Source organism: Gymnodraco acuticeps, unplaced genomic scaffold, assembly GCF_902827175.1.
Source record: "Gymnodraco acuticeps unplaced genomic scaffold, fGymAcu1.1, whole genome shotgun sequence".
Lineage (NCBI taxonomy): Eukaryota > Metazoa > Chordata > Actinopteri > Perciformes > Bathydraconidae > Gymnodraco > Gymnodraco acuticeps.
The window spans coordinates 1,222,941-1,238,138 of record NW_022991003.1 but is presented as its reverse complement, the minus strand read 5'-3'; the positions used below and the strand labels follow the sequence as shown (position 1 = coordinate 1,238,138).

General features: G+C 42.6%; 1 protein-coding gene across 2 annotated transcripts in view; it reads right to left on the bottom strand.

Annotated features, from left to right (window-relative positions):
• lingo1a (leucine rich repeat and Ig domain containing 1a) overlaps positions 1–15,198 on the bottom strand; it is a 147,131-nt gene that overhangs the window by 19,278 nt on the left and 112,655 nt on the right. Inside the window, exon 1 of one of the 2 annotated variants that reach the window (XM_034236110.1) lies at positions 8,571–9,207. The exons of the other annotated variant lie outside the window; for it this stretch is intronic. The gene's annotated coding sequence lies outside the window, so the exon portion shown is untranslated. Of the gene's footprint in view, positions 1–8,570; positions 9,208–15,198 lie in introns of those variants that run through there. 2 annotated transcript variants of the gene reach the window in all.

Below are 15,198 nucleotides of genomic sequence, written 5' to 3'. Positions count from 1 at the left end.
CAAAGAGCTATTTACTTCTCATCATGAGCAAGATTTTAAATTCAGTCACGTTCTCCATGAAGCATGTAAGATTCATTTTTTTTCACACCTTAAAATGACTTTTCCAACATCATAATAACTTTTGCCTTCCTTTCCACCTTTTGAAAATCAGTCTTGATGAATCAGTTATGAGAGGGAAGGCTTAAATTGCCGGGACCCTCCTCTGGCTCCACATCGACGCTCTGCAGACCTCCCTATTCCCACAGGTTCCCAACTACTTTGCACTTCTGTGGCACGTCACTTGCCAGCGTCCAACAAGGTCAAATGCCATTTCATTTTCTCGCCTTTGATCGCTGCCTGGTCGTTTCATCAGTCTCACCCTCCCACTCGCCCTGCCACCACCACCATCCCACCGCTAAACCTGCACTCACTCATCCCCCCAGATTTAGAGCATGTAGCCGATGTTAGTAACTGTCTGTCAAAAGTTAAAATGTAGGTAACAAAATGGAGATGATGTACAAAAACAAATGAATCCTGAAAATAGATGCTTTTGATCAGATGTATCTACTCATTTCATTCAGCAGTGCGTGCAAAATCAATTTTATTTATATAGCACATTTATAAACGATTTTTGGTCGAGCCAAAGTGCTGTACATAAAATAAAAATAGCCTACAGTAGAGACACTTTACAGCAAATACAACAACACAGATTGTTCAGAATATCAGTATAAAATCATTACGTCCAAGCTATGCTTTGCTTTTAGAGGAGATCAGATGATAATCCATGCAGACAGCAATGTGCGTTGAGGTGTGGCAAACCTGAATCCCAAACCTTCTGGCAGTAATTCTGCTTCTCGTGTCCTTGAACAAAACTTCCTGCATTCTGGTTTCTCCCGAATGAAAGCTGAAAAACATCGACTTAATGAGATTCTCCATCTTGCCTCTCTGCTTAACCAACCCACCAACACTGTGCAGCCCAGCGTAGAGAGGAGTCCTGCAAAGCTACACACGACTAAACGCACATTACAAATCTACAATGTTACAGTACAGTGTTATTAGTTGTAACATTAGCATTATGTCATTGCTATAGTTCTCTGCTTTGTGTAACCTTATTATCTAACAGCTCATCCTGCTTTCTAAACGGCATTTTAAAGAATTATATATTTATAAGAGCTGTGGGATTATTAATAGCAATAATCCTAACCATACATTATACAAATACATGTAACACATTGCTCATGCACCTCAGCAAATAGCTCCTTAAAATATGCTCAACCATGTTTAATAATTCAATATGTTGCTCATGTGGTTAATTTGTAGTTTTTATGAACTGTTAGTCTTTTAGCCATTCATAGAAAAATAATATATTTACTGAATATGAAGTCTGAAGGGTTGCATGCCTTTCTTGCTTGTTTTCATAACATTATAAATTGAACATGTTGGATTGTTGGCCGCTGGTCAGAGTAAATAAGCAATTTAACACATTAGTTTGGCCGTGGAAACTTGTGATGGGGATTCGTCATTATTTTTGAAAACGTTGTAGAGCAAATGAGGATGTTTGGGAAAAAAAGTATTGGTTCCAGCCTCATAAATGCTCAATTAATTTAATTTAGCCATTTTCACGAGTCATGAACTATTTTTGATTTGGAATGGAGGTGGCAAGAAATCCTCTTTTTGTTTTTCAGATTCAAAATAGTCAGGAAATGGTGTACATTTTATTAGATATTGGAAACAAATTGCATATCCAAAAATAAAACTAACCCAAGAACATAAACAGGATATGACACGAGATGAATACACTTTCAGTGACATAGCACAAGTTCAAGTTTTGCTACAAGCAAAGGGACATTTCTTCTTCATGTCCATGTGTAGGTGTGAACAATGGCGGCGCCAGGGTATGGCTGGGGTAGGCTACAGCCATACATGTACCAAGAAATGGCTTAGCCCCACCTTAGCCCCACCATGACAAATGATGTTAAAGTAAGCAAAATAAAGTCCGCCAACTCGAGTAAATTGCAGAGACAGCAGTTAGTAAGATTGATTTCAGTAGCCACTTGTCTGGAAATACCGAAGACTAGAAACGTTTTTGAAAACTGTTGTCACGTAGTGATCGTCTTCTCAATAGAACATCTTTGATAATGTCTTCTGGCCAATCAGAATCAAGATAACGGCGTGGTGTTGTTGCAGGAAGTCCCGACGGAGAATATTTGTTGCTGTAGTACATCTCTATACATCGATACAACATTACGTGTTGATAGAAATCAACACGTAATGAAATAAGACCCCACGGTTTGATGATTGATAGGTGTGTGGGCTGTCTTTCATTTTGACGCACAGAACAATGGGGGCTATCCACCCTTATCCACAATGTAAAGTCATTCACAGCCTCTTCCCTCTTCTCTGTGAGGAGCAGCAGGTTCACCTTTCAGAACAATGTAACAAAAAACTAAAATGGCATTCATTTTTTTAAATATGTCGTGTAGTAATAGATTTATTTATTTTTCTTCTCAAGAGAGTACCAGAATGTGTATTTTATGTTAGTATTTAAAAAAATCTCCTCCCAGACCCCCCTGCAGGGGTTGGGTTTTCAGCAGGTCAACTCTTTCACCTGTGGGGAAATTGCAGGATTGGCTCCAGGTCGCCCTTTTTATTTACTACAAGACAAATGTGCCTTTTTGTTTCATACAGTTCAATTTGGATTGAGACAGGGAAATAATCTAAACCTCACGCGTGGCGTTTCACTGTCAAGGGGAGCGTGTATGTAATTACATTGCAAATACTGACTTGAGCCCCACCACTGTATGGGTTAGCCCTACCATAGTTTACCCAACACAAATACTCTGGCGCCGCCACTGGGTGAGAGCATCACTGCTTCTTCATGTCTGATCGATAACCTGAAATCTGACCCCTTGTTTCCTCCCTGCACTTTTGCTCTCCTCCGACGCAGTATGAGCGGTCTTTGTTACACTGTTGTGTCATTCCCTTCTCCCTCTCCCTCTCTCTGTTGACAGTGATATAAGGTGAGTGAGGGAGATGTACAAACAGACAGAGCTTTTAGAGAAGTTAAATAGAGAGAGCACCATGGTAGAAGAAAGTGAGCTATTAGGGAACTAAGAGCCCCTGCCATTGTATACCTCAAAGCAAGGCCTCTGTTGTCTTGCATCACATGATGAATGGGAGGCCACTGTCAATGGATAAAAAGCACTTACACTTATCTGACAGAAGGAGGGGATAATGGGCTTGGAGTACATTACAATATGTGGATGATTTGACTGTAGCCTGTCTATAATACTTGAACAGCGGTGGTCATGCCATTAATGAACTTGGTTTGGCCATTTTACAGTGCCATGATAAATCAACACAACAAGTTCAGAGACATGTCAGACCTAACTCAAACATGAATTACCTCAAGGGCTAGGAACAGGTCAGGTATCTGTTAGCCGAACCCTGGGAGAATCAGCTCAGAATTACCCAGAAAGAAAAAGGACTTCATTATTATCACACTACTTCCTCTTTTGCTTTTAAAATCAGAGGAGATCTGTAGGAGATCCGGGGCAAATTACACCTTCACTTCAACTTGAAGTAGATCCTCGGTCAGCCTACTAGACAAAGATATTGAGAGTTGAGAGTGCTATCTCACAACCTAAACACTGAACTGTGTGAACTATGCATCTCAATAGGGTATTCGAACACCGGAGAGGTGGGGCAGAAACACAGATCTTCTTCCCACTTCTGGAAAATATCATACGCTCCATTCAAGTGAGGCTGTATGAGTGGAGTTTCTATTGTCCCACTATTGGGTTTCCAGTCATGAGTGAATAGCACTGTGTGAATAGATGCTTTCAGTAGAACAGATGCGACATATTGTAATTTTGCCACACAGTAGCAATAATTACCTCTGCAAAACTATTTACAACAGACTCCAGTTATAAATATGTTTGTGAATATCATACGGGACAATAATATTCAGTGCAAAGATCGAAAAAAAAGCATTGTATAACACAATGGATTCCACGTAACGTCTCATTTGCATTCAGTTTCAGGGAATAAGTGAAATCAAAGAGTGCATTTTGCCATTTACTTCAGCATCTTGGAACTAAAATGTTTTAGCTGTCACCTCCTATTCACAGCTGTCAATTTGTTACAGCCCACTAGCAGCTTAACAGAGTGACACACATGCCATTCACAGTTGTCTAAAAGGCTGCATGGCAACAGGGGTGCCAGCATAGTTACTGATTAGTCCCTATGCAGTCAATGCAATTGTTCTCTCAAGAGGGTTGTAAACACTTCTTAGGACTTGGCATCTTTTGTAGATTGTTTGGAATATAATCGTATTGAATGTTGGCAATGTTCAAGGACTTTTAGAATAAATCAAAATGCATGCCGTACACGTGGATCCTGAATATGTGTTAGCCTTGTAGAGGTAAAGTGCTCTAAGCATACTGTATAGTCCATCTATTCCTGTCGGCGGTTGCCATTTGAAAATAAATGGTAATCCAGCTTTTCTTTGTGGACTCCTTGATTTTTCTCAAACATAAAAGGTGAAATCGCTCTCTCAAGGCACCTTTTCAGAAACTCTCTAAAGACATTTTTTTTTTCAACACCGTGAGGCAGATCAGAATTAGGTGCAGCGTTTTTTACATGAATCCTTGAACGCTAAATGAACCCCACAGGCATATTTGAATGCATGACATTTAGAAGCCTCCTAATAATCGTGAAGGGTAGAGATTGTGGATGTGTTCTATAGAAATGCATCGTGTGGCTTAGACCATGTGGGAACTTGCTATTTTTCTATTTCATTTTAAAATGTCGGTTTTTTCAGATTTGTGGCCAATGTGTGATAAAACAAGGTGTGTGCAAAGTCTGGATTAGTGCATATACTAATTATGTTAATACTTGAATCATCACAAGATTAAGGGCAATAGACACATTTGATTCCATAAATGACACTGTTAAAGCCACTATCACTCTGAAGGTAAAATGGAGGGCAAAGCATTGGCTGCATGCCCACATGTGTTTAACTGCAGTATTTACAGTAGGACACCAGGATACATGAATAGATATTCAACAGAGCTTTGTTAAAGCAGCATCATTTGTTTATAGAGCCGGGAGTATGAACATTTCGATTTGTTGTCACCCACAGGCCTAAAAACCATTACACCACTGTGAAAAAAAGACTCTTCTACCATGGACCCTGGCACAAAGACAAATGTTGTTGGTTATTGTTCAGCATGATAGAGTACTGTATTTGGAGAGACATGTCCCGTGATTGACTGCATTACAATAAAATAATCACGAGGTGTTTCATTAGTTAATTAAAGGTCTCCTATTATGTTTTTCATCAATATATTATAGGTTTCAGATATATACAGAACATGTCTCTGAAGTGTTTGGCTCCAAACACCAAATAGATCATTGCAGCATCCCATAATCCCCTCTGTTTCAGCCCTGTTTCCAAAGTGCTGATTCTCTGTCTGTTACTTTAGATGAAAATAAGGAGCCCCTCCCCACGCCCCTCTGAGAGAGACTTGGTTAAAGAGAACACAAGAGAGTGCTCTAGGAGGAGATTCAGGTGATAAGGTGGGGGGGGGGGTTCCCTTGGTTGCTGATTGGCTAATGGTTACACAAGCCAAAACATCGTTATGACATCATAAAGTGGCCCAAATCTGATCAGCTCATTTTCAGACAGGTTTTAATAGAAATGGATCAGGACAAAAAGAGAGAGAATCTTTGTTCCTGAAACTTTCAGAGTCTCTTTCCACAGAGGGGACACATGTCGATGTAGAAGAGACATGAAGAAGAGGATTTTGCATAATAGGTGCCCTTTAAGTGCTTGTGTCACCCTGTCTGTGAAAGTTGCATAATAGGTGAAACATTTGACACTTAAAGATATCACAATGATACATCTTTAAAAGATAAAACACATCATTCTGAGGACTTTGAGACAACACTGGCCGCTGCTTTTCCTGCTCATCTAGCTCAAAAGGTATCCAGCAAGGACAAGAGCGACTTGTGAACGAGAACCCCCTCCCCCCTTCAATCAAACAGCTACTGTGATCCCACCGCAGGCGTTTTATGAACATGTTATCCAGCCCAGGGCACATTAGATGTATGAAGGCGTTGGCATCAAGTGGAATGGCAGCCAGGTCTTATTAAGACAACATAATTGCCGTGCCGGGTTAAATCTCCCAGCAACGTGTGGATAATCTAGGCCTCACAACTGGGAGCTAATAAACACCTTGCCAATGCAGAAGGTGTCGGCTTTACACCCGGGGTGAGTGTCTCCAAGAGACGCGCTTACACGTCATAAGCCAGCATTAGCCCTCTCACTAACACTATTGGTCATTTAGTGCGTTGTGAGAAGGCAAGTCTGTGATCAGTCATCATGCACTAACATCATGGTCCACACTGTCACCGCCCACTCCGTCTCGACTGCCCCGGTCTGCCGACAAATCTACAGTGAAGCTGATTTCATTTACAACTTATTAAAATGCGGCACACACTCTTATTCTGGTCTTAGGTTTGCTGTTCCATCCTTTCTGCATGAGATTCAATTACAAACATACCAAGATGTAACCTTTCTTCGTAGAAATGTAATGCTGTTATGAGGAGCATGATTGTCCTGAGACATCTGATACTCTGTGTGGAGGTTTAGCTTATTGCATACATTGATCATTGTGTTGTAATTCAATATAGTATGTCAACAGCAGCATAATGTAGGAGAGTGAGCTGGTGGGCTCTTTTGTTAATGTCCTATAGCCTATCGCAGGGCAGAAAGGTGAATCCTATTGACAACTCTTGGCCAAGGTCAGCGGCCGCACATTTGTTTAATGAAGGCAGCCAGGGCGTGTGGATAAAGCGGATCGCACACCTCAGCATCCTCTTGGCTGTTGCAAGGCAGCCATGATTGAGTCAGCAGCGTCCCGAATCATCGCATAGATCAAAACCCGACAGCAATACAATTTAAAGCCTGCAAGTGAAGTTGAAAAAACCTAAAGGAATGCAGTGAACGGTATAAAGGATTATAGGGAAACATCTGGTGTGATAAGGCGACTCTAAAGTCACTATTGAGTGTCACAAAGGGACCTAGCAGAGGGAAAATACTAAAGTTATTTCTTATTAAGAAAATAATGTAACCAAGGAGGGAAACAAAGCACTCATAAGAGGCTATAATGCATCTATGAAGCCCCATGTGCCACACACTTGCCCCTGCCTCTGTGTGATATCTCAGGGTGTATCAGATATCTATCATTTTGGATGGTGAGCGCTGATAAAGCAGGGAGAGGCTGCTCGAGCTATGGCTGTCCGCTCCCTCCGGCTATTTATAACCAATAGAGCTACAGCACTTTATGAATGTCCGCAGGCACAGCATCACACAGCTTTCTGATACTCTGCCGCAACTGTTTTGGTGTGTCATTATAAGGAGCAGTGCTAGACAATAAAGAGGGAAACATTTCAGGGGCCACTGTCATATATTCTCTGCAAATGCTGCCTTGAATCACACACACACACACACACACACACACACACACACACACACACACACACACACACACACACACACACACACACACACACACACACACACACACACACACACACACACACACACACACACACACAAACACACACACACACAAACACACACACACACACACACACTACACACACACACACACACACACACACACACACACACACACACACACACACACACACACACACACAAGTTTCATCCTGTGTCCTGCAGTGTAAGCCCCTTATGGACCCCATTGTTGTCATATTAAAAGCCCAAAAATTCCAAAGTCGTTTCTGAGGATCTATGAAATGCACGACTCCTGCTGCAGAAGCCTGCTTTGCTTTAATACGCTGCCCATTTAACAGATAGCCATCTTTGCAGATGAAAGAAATGGCATACGGGGATGATCACGACCGCCTCACACTGAAATGTTATCTCAGCAAAGTCCATACGTGGCCAAATAAAGGCTAGATTAAGATAACATTTTGCAATCCCACCAAACACCCCTTTCCCCCTGCACATACACACACGCCCCATTCTCACACACTCACATTCACGGGACAATTACATTTGAATGGCTTAAGCCTTCGTCATCCCAGACATGCACACATACGCAGAGAAATGGCCAGATTACACTGTCACAATGTGAAAGGATAACATCTCTAAATTAATTTCCAATGTGCCAGGATTAGATGATTTTTACCTGCAGAGGACGCGCCTAAGCACACTCAAGTCCCCGTTTGCTTTTCTGTCCTGTCAACCGATTCTACCCTTATCATCGCGTACTTTCTCTGACATTTTGGAATATACCGATTTGACATCGGAATGTTATCCAAGGAGTTTTAGGACAGCCTATCGTGATAATTAACGTCACCCAAGACACATTATAAGTCACATTTTTTGAGGGATGTTTCCTTCCAAGTAGCCCAGACCGCTGCATTCTGGATCTCCACCCCTCTTACAACCTTGGCCTGAGCTAACATTATAAACTGCATCGACATGAGAATGAACACTGAACAATAGTCTGCGTTAAAAGAGAACCCCATTTTTGCTTTCCTAATCGAAAACTCACCTGCTGTATCCTTCACTGCTTCCAAGCATCCTCTCGCATTTCTCCCCGACGGCAACTCCCAGTCACCAACACTGAAATTTAGACGCACTTTCTCAAGTCCATCGCCTTAAAAGAAAGCTTTAAAAAAAAAAAATTGAAGAGAGGGGGTAGAAGAAAATATAGCAGCCACCCGTTTCTTGCAGATTTCCAACGACTTTCTCCACAACAGCAGTGCCGCGGTTCTAAGATGACAGCTGTAGTTTTTTTTAACCCACACACACGCTCACACACGCAGCGCGATCCTCCCTCGGTAATGGGACTCCCTGTGCGCCCGCACTCGTCCGAGGATCAACGTGGAGAATAAAGAAGGAATGCAAATGGCAGGTAGAGAGAGAACAACTCCTACGCACCGTTCCCGATGCAAGCGAACATGCCGTCCTCGCTCCTTGATGCAGTCTCTCCACAGCCTCGCGCTCACAACATGTGTGACTGTCTGTCGTCAGAGGCACAGCAATCTGCTGCTGAGGGGAGGGAGGAGATGATCGGCGGTACGCGCTCTGCCCGGTGTCCTACTCAAGTGTGTGTGTGTGGTAAAACTGTGTGTGTGTATGGGTGGGTGGATGTGCTGGTTGATCGCAGCGCACGGGCAGTCCGTTCATTTTCTGTATTATTTATTTAGACTGCGCGTTTTGTTAACCTGTCTTATCTGTCCAGAGTTGTATGTTGAGATTCCACCCCCTGTTAGCGCGCACCAGAACACGTTTACGCGCATGCAGACGCACGGATACATACATTTCCTAACTAAGAATCTCTTCTGACGGTGAATTGAAACAAACTAACTTATATTGCCATTGCAACATCTATATGTTTTAGTGACAAGCTGCTGGGAAATAAAGAAATACAATCAGATGTAAGTATCTGAGACTGGAGTGGAGACATAAGGAGGGGGGGGGGGGGGGGGGGGGGGCTATGAGAGGAAGCAGTTCCTCTGTTGAGAGCCTGATGGCACTGTGGGCTTCAGATACTGCTGACAAACACACATAAACACACACACACTGACAACACAGTCTTCTGCAGGCCCTGCATGTTGTCTAATACATCTCTGATCCCCTGTCTATGTCCTGTGCATTTTAAAGGGGCGTCAGACACAATCAGTCAGAGATTGCAGCACTTTAAAAGCAGGAGGAGTAAATATTTCACAAGAGCCATCTCTCATCTTGTCCCATCCAATGTTCTCACGGCATTGTCTTTAATGTGATGCCAACGTGAGAGATGATCATATTGTTGTTCTTAAATATGCTATGATGAGTTCAGCACCACTGGATCTCCTTAGCTATTCTGTGATCGATTCACGATCTTCGTTCAATGCATTTTAATGATGAATCTATTTTAGCATCTGACTCATTTGTAATCGCTGCCCATGGTACATTGATTAGCTAAGGTTTGTGGGAGGACAACAAATCTGATGGATTCCCTAACACGATCCTCCTCTCACCCACGAGAGGCCCCGGTTACACATCAGTCTGCAGCACGATTGTAGGGGTTATCTCGTTTGTAGAACAAGAATTCATTGATTCCTTGTAGCAATTTAAAGGGTTTGGTTTTGTTAGCATTTCATTCATTCCTTTTGGAATCAAGAAAAATGAAAGAAATGCATCAAGTTTTCCAGTGAGAACATACAAAATAATGATTATTATTATTATTTATTGACTTTTCATTCCGGTATAATCATTTTGCGCAAAGATGGCACTGTTTGTCAGAGCACTTCATCCTTCTGGGATTTCATGAAGAACAGCTCCAACGACTGTGTGTATGGGAATGCCTCTGGTGCTGGTCCATTAACTGCCAGTGTTTCCCACAGATCTGAAATATACTTGGGGGGGTGGTGGTAGCAGGGGGGGGGGGGAGGGGGTTGAGGTGACGTGCAACAACATTAACCTTTCTGTTGGTCGCTTGTTAGCAGACCCTTCACGCGATGGCAGAGCGAACAGGTACAGGTACAGGCAGGGTCCATAATGATAGCCCTATAGTTTAAATCTACTACCCACACATGAACATATGGAAATGGGTTACTATTTAAAAAAATAAATGTATTTATTAATGTATTTAGGAACCTATCCATGTGATTTTTAGTGGGGGTCGACCTCAAATCCTCTAGGGGGGTCCAGGGGCATGCCCCCCCGGTAAGATTTTATTTTTTATTTTGGAGTTAAATGCATCAATCTGGTGCATTTTGAGGGGAAAATAAAGAGACTAGATCTATGGAAACACCTATATTTAACAGAACTGTATACATTTCAATAATCATAAAATCAAGGCCATAACCAATAACATACCATTTCCAATATGAAAAAAACACTGAAACTTGTTTATTAATTTAGTTTTGGTTCATTTATAGTTGTGAGTGTGTCTGTGCTCCTGAATCAGCCTCTCCTGTCTCCCTCCTCTCCCCCCTCTCCATCCTCTCCCCCTGCTCTTCTTTGAGGCAGCAGCAAAGACTAGTTTTCTCTCAACAAGTTTTAAAAGTGTATCTTACCTTTTTTCACCTAGTTAACTTTTTATTTATTTATTCATGCATATTTCACTAATCACATTACATTTCATTTAGCTGACGCTTTTATCCAAAGCGACTTATAATGACCGATTACAGGGACATTCTCCCTGGAGTAACTAAGGGCTAAGTGCCTTACTCAAGGGCACACTAGTGGTGGTGTTCCTGGCGGGATTTGAACTCGCAGCCTTCCGATCTTCAGCCCACCTCACTATCCATTAGACCAATCACTACTCTCTCAAATGGAAATATGTGTTTACATAAATGGTGACCACACCGTTTGAGACCCACTGAGAACTTAGACTAAGTTAACTATCTAAACACTCAGAGAGTGCTTTACCTCACCTGAGCTGAGGTTATCCCGAGCTTGAATGACACACAGAGACCAATCAAGGGCTTTGATTTATGATCTGTATGACAGTGATCATGTCGGCAGGCCACATCATGTGGACAGCCAGTCACCCTGTGTGAGGCAGGCCACTTAACAGGCCAGAAGGAGGCGAGATCAGAGCAAGGGAGCGAGGGATCATTGTCTACAAGTTAATCGATCGCAGATGGCGTCGTGGTCACGGACGAATACAAAAAAAATATATACATTTTTTTTAAAATAAAAATAAATAAATGGGTCGCGAAATATACTTGGGCGGCCGTTAATATACCTGGGCGGCCCGCCCAAGTATAGTCTGTGTGGGAAACCCTGCATTACATTTTGTGTGTGTTACCTTTCTTACATCATCAGCACGCATTGCGTGTTTCTAGTCAAATGTGTGTTCATAGCCTTCAACAGATAACACACAACTAAAGTGTTTGTTTAAAATGTGTCTGTCCTTGCTTCTCTGCACAGACCCTCAGAGCAACTTAAGCCACTCAGGCATCACAGCTACATGTGAATGTCATCAGCATCAGTTCACGCATGGCCAAGGTACCCATGCTATGAATACAGGATATTTCCTCTGTATTTTCGAGCTGTATCCCACCGCCTGGCTGTGAACCCATTCCTTAAGGGTGGGGGGGGGCTTCTTCTTTTCCAGATCAGTACACTAGACCTGAACAGACATAAAAGCTACTTTAGTCTTAAAGTCATTTGACATTTCATTTGATGATATGATATACTTTATTAATCCCCGTGGGGAAATTGTTTCTCTGCATTTGACCCATTCTAGTGTTAGGAGCAGTGGGCTGCCATTTTGAACGGCGCCCGGGGAGCAGTGTAGGGAACGGTGCCTTGCTCAGGGACACCTCGGTGGCACTTGGTCTTGCCGGGACTTGAACTGGTGACCTTCCAGTTGCCAAGCCAAGTCCCTATCGACTTCGCCACCATCTCCCTATGAATATGACATTGAAGATAAACCTTTAAAAGTGGATACCTTTTGATCTAAACATATGTGAGACATTCATGTGCTGGTATCAAGAGCTTTAACATACAACCTAGACACTATCTGCATGCTATCAGCACTGGTCAAATACCTGTAGAGTGTTGCAATATAAGTAAAACCAAGAAAAAAACATATTAAAAATGTGTTAAAAACAAAGATGTTCTCGCTGAATGCACTTTATGTGAAGGAGCTAAGTTGGTCCCTGCCCACCTCGCCTCCATGCTCTGCCCTGCAAAGCGCTGCAAACAACAACAGAGGTAACAATGGATACCCAGTGACGCCACAGCTTTGAAAGCATCCCATCAATAATTCATATGTTCTGTTGTGTTCCTCAACACATGCACGCACGCTAGTCTTTAATGTGTTTGCCATAATGTGTGTGAGAGATGTCTGTGACTTTCTGTGATGAAAGAAACATGTCTCTCTGATGAGATGACACAATTGCCATTAGCTTGTTATGACATAATCACTTCCATGCTGATTTGCATACTAACCTGCAAGGCTGTCATTCTTACGATTTAACATTATCGATAAGCTGCTTTAAATTAGCATTAATCCTATTTTGAAGTTAATACACTTCACAGCATTTGTATTATAAACTTCGCTGCTGCAATGCTCCTGTAGAAGAAGACTGACATATTTCCAAACTCAACCTGGTTCTGTGGGAGAGACACTCCCTCCTGCATGAACTTTGCATACCATTTACATGCACTAAAACGACCCCACTACAGGGAAGGGAGAACCCCAAAAGCATAGGGCCCCTTTAAGCCTGGAAGGCAAATGGTATGTTTAGATTTAAGTGAGTGCAGGATTCAGCAGTCCACTCTTATATTCTGTCCATTTGGTATCCTTTATAATAAAACACAACAGCTTCCTAAATGATATCCTATTGTCTCATAATGTAACGATATGTCCATAAAGCCTGTGTTAAGAAACAACAGACATAGAGGAAGCAATGCTGTATTCAGAGTGCAGCAGCCACTGGCTAATGGCTGCACTGGACCAATTTACAGCACAATGGTTTATGATGTATCTGCATCATAAAGGCTGAGAATGAAAAAGACACTGAAGTATTTCAACATAAAACAAGATGTAAAATGTTGGAGGAGGCTTTTCTATTTAAGCATTCAAACTGCTTTTTTGTGAATAAGATACTTTCTTTATTTTTATGGAGCAGTTAATGGTTTCCTATCTAAAGTTCATGACTTTAGAGCAGGCCCGGACACACCAAGCCGATTCTGGCCGCCGATGGGCGTCAGGCCGACGATGAGCGTCGACACGCCCTACTCAGATTGGTGTGTCCCGCACCGTCGTGTCTTTTCAGCCGGGCCAACGCTTTTTCGGCCGAAAACCCACCGATTCCACATGTCGAATCGGTGGGCAGTCGGCCAAAGGCTGTCGGAAAAAGAAATCACTCTGATTGGCTGTCCAGCTAGTGAATCAGTGCATGGGAAGCTAAATGGAAGTGAGGGACCCAAACAAACTATTAAGAAGGCAAATCTGAGATGTCATTGAACTCCAGCTCTCGACACAGGTTCGGGAAAGCCCCGTGAGCTTCTCGCTGTAGAGTGAAAGCACACGCTATTTGTTGTTTGTTTATATCACGCAGTCTGTTCTTCTTCTCTTGGTTATCACACAGTCTGTCTTCCGGTTGTTGCCTCTTTTGAATGACGAATACACACTACCGCCGCCTGCTGGTAAGGAGAGTTATTGCCACTCACGCATGGGCAGTTCGTACGTGTAACTTGGCCGTCGGATGAAGTCGTTGCGGTGTGTTCCAGTGCGACACATGGCCAAGACGCAGGAGACGTGAGGCGACACAACAGTCGGGGGTCCGTCTGTGTCAGTTCTTTGGTGTCAGTTTGGTGTGTCCGGGCCTTTAGAGCTTGAGCATCATACTGTGACGGCAGCCACAATGTGCAGTATGTTATTAGAAGCACAGGACAGCTCTTATAAAGGGAGGAAGTTAGCCAAACCCCTCTTCTGAAATGTCATACAGCTGTGCATTATAATTTGTAATTAAGAAAATATGACCTATTTCTGATTTACATTTTGTCTCTTTAGCAGCTTGTAAACATCATTAAGTCACATTCTCTCCTTTTAATTTACTGTAACATTCAAGTCAAGTCAGTTTTATTTATTTCACACATTGGCCTCAAGTGTTGTGTAATGTGAGCGTGAACAGATCATATTCCTTGCAGCAGAAGTGTGTGTGTGTGTGTGTGTGTGTGTGTGTGTGTGTGTGTGTGTGTGTGTGTGTGTGTGTGTGTGTGTGTGTGTGTGTGTGGCTCGGTTTTTTTCAGCACCACGGACAGTACCAGACTGAGGCAGAGGTCCACAGCCGCAGAAACGTCTCGTCCGCTTTTTACAGCAGCAAAGAAAACTACCTCAGATTCAAAAGTCACATTATTTGTCCTCGTCTTATTTATGTATTCCCGATGGAGAGCCTTACTTCCTACACCAAACACCAAAGTAAGTGGGGGGGAAGAAACACAATAGGAGGGTTCATTCTTATACCAGCAGGTCCACTAGCTGCAGTGAAGAACATTTGCTTATAAATAACCTCACATTCATATTTCTCTCTCACAAACACATATATCAAGTCCCTCATTGTCACTCACCCTCACCCTCCGAGGCACTCATTTGCCCTGACTTGTATCATTATGCTGCTGTGTGAAACGCCTGGTGAAATGAAAATGGAAAGCAGTGTATTTGGCGAGGT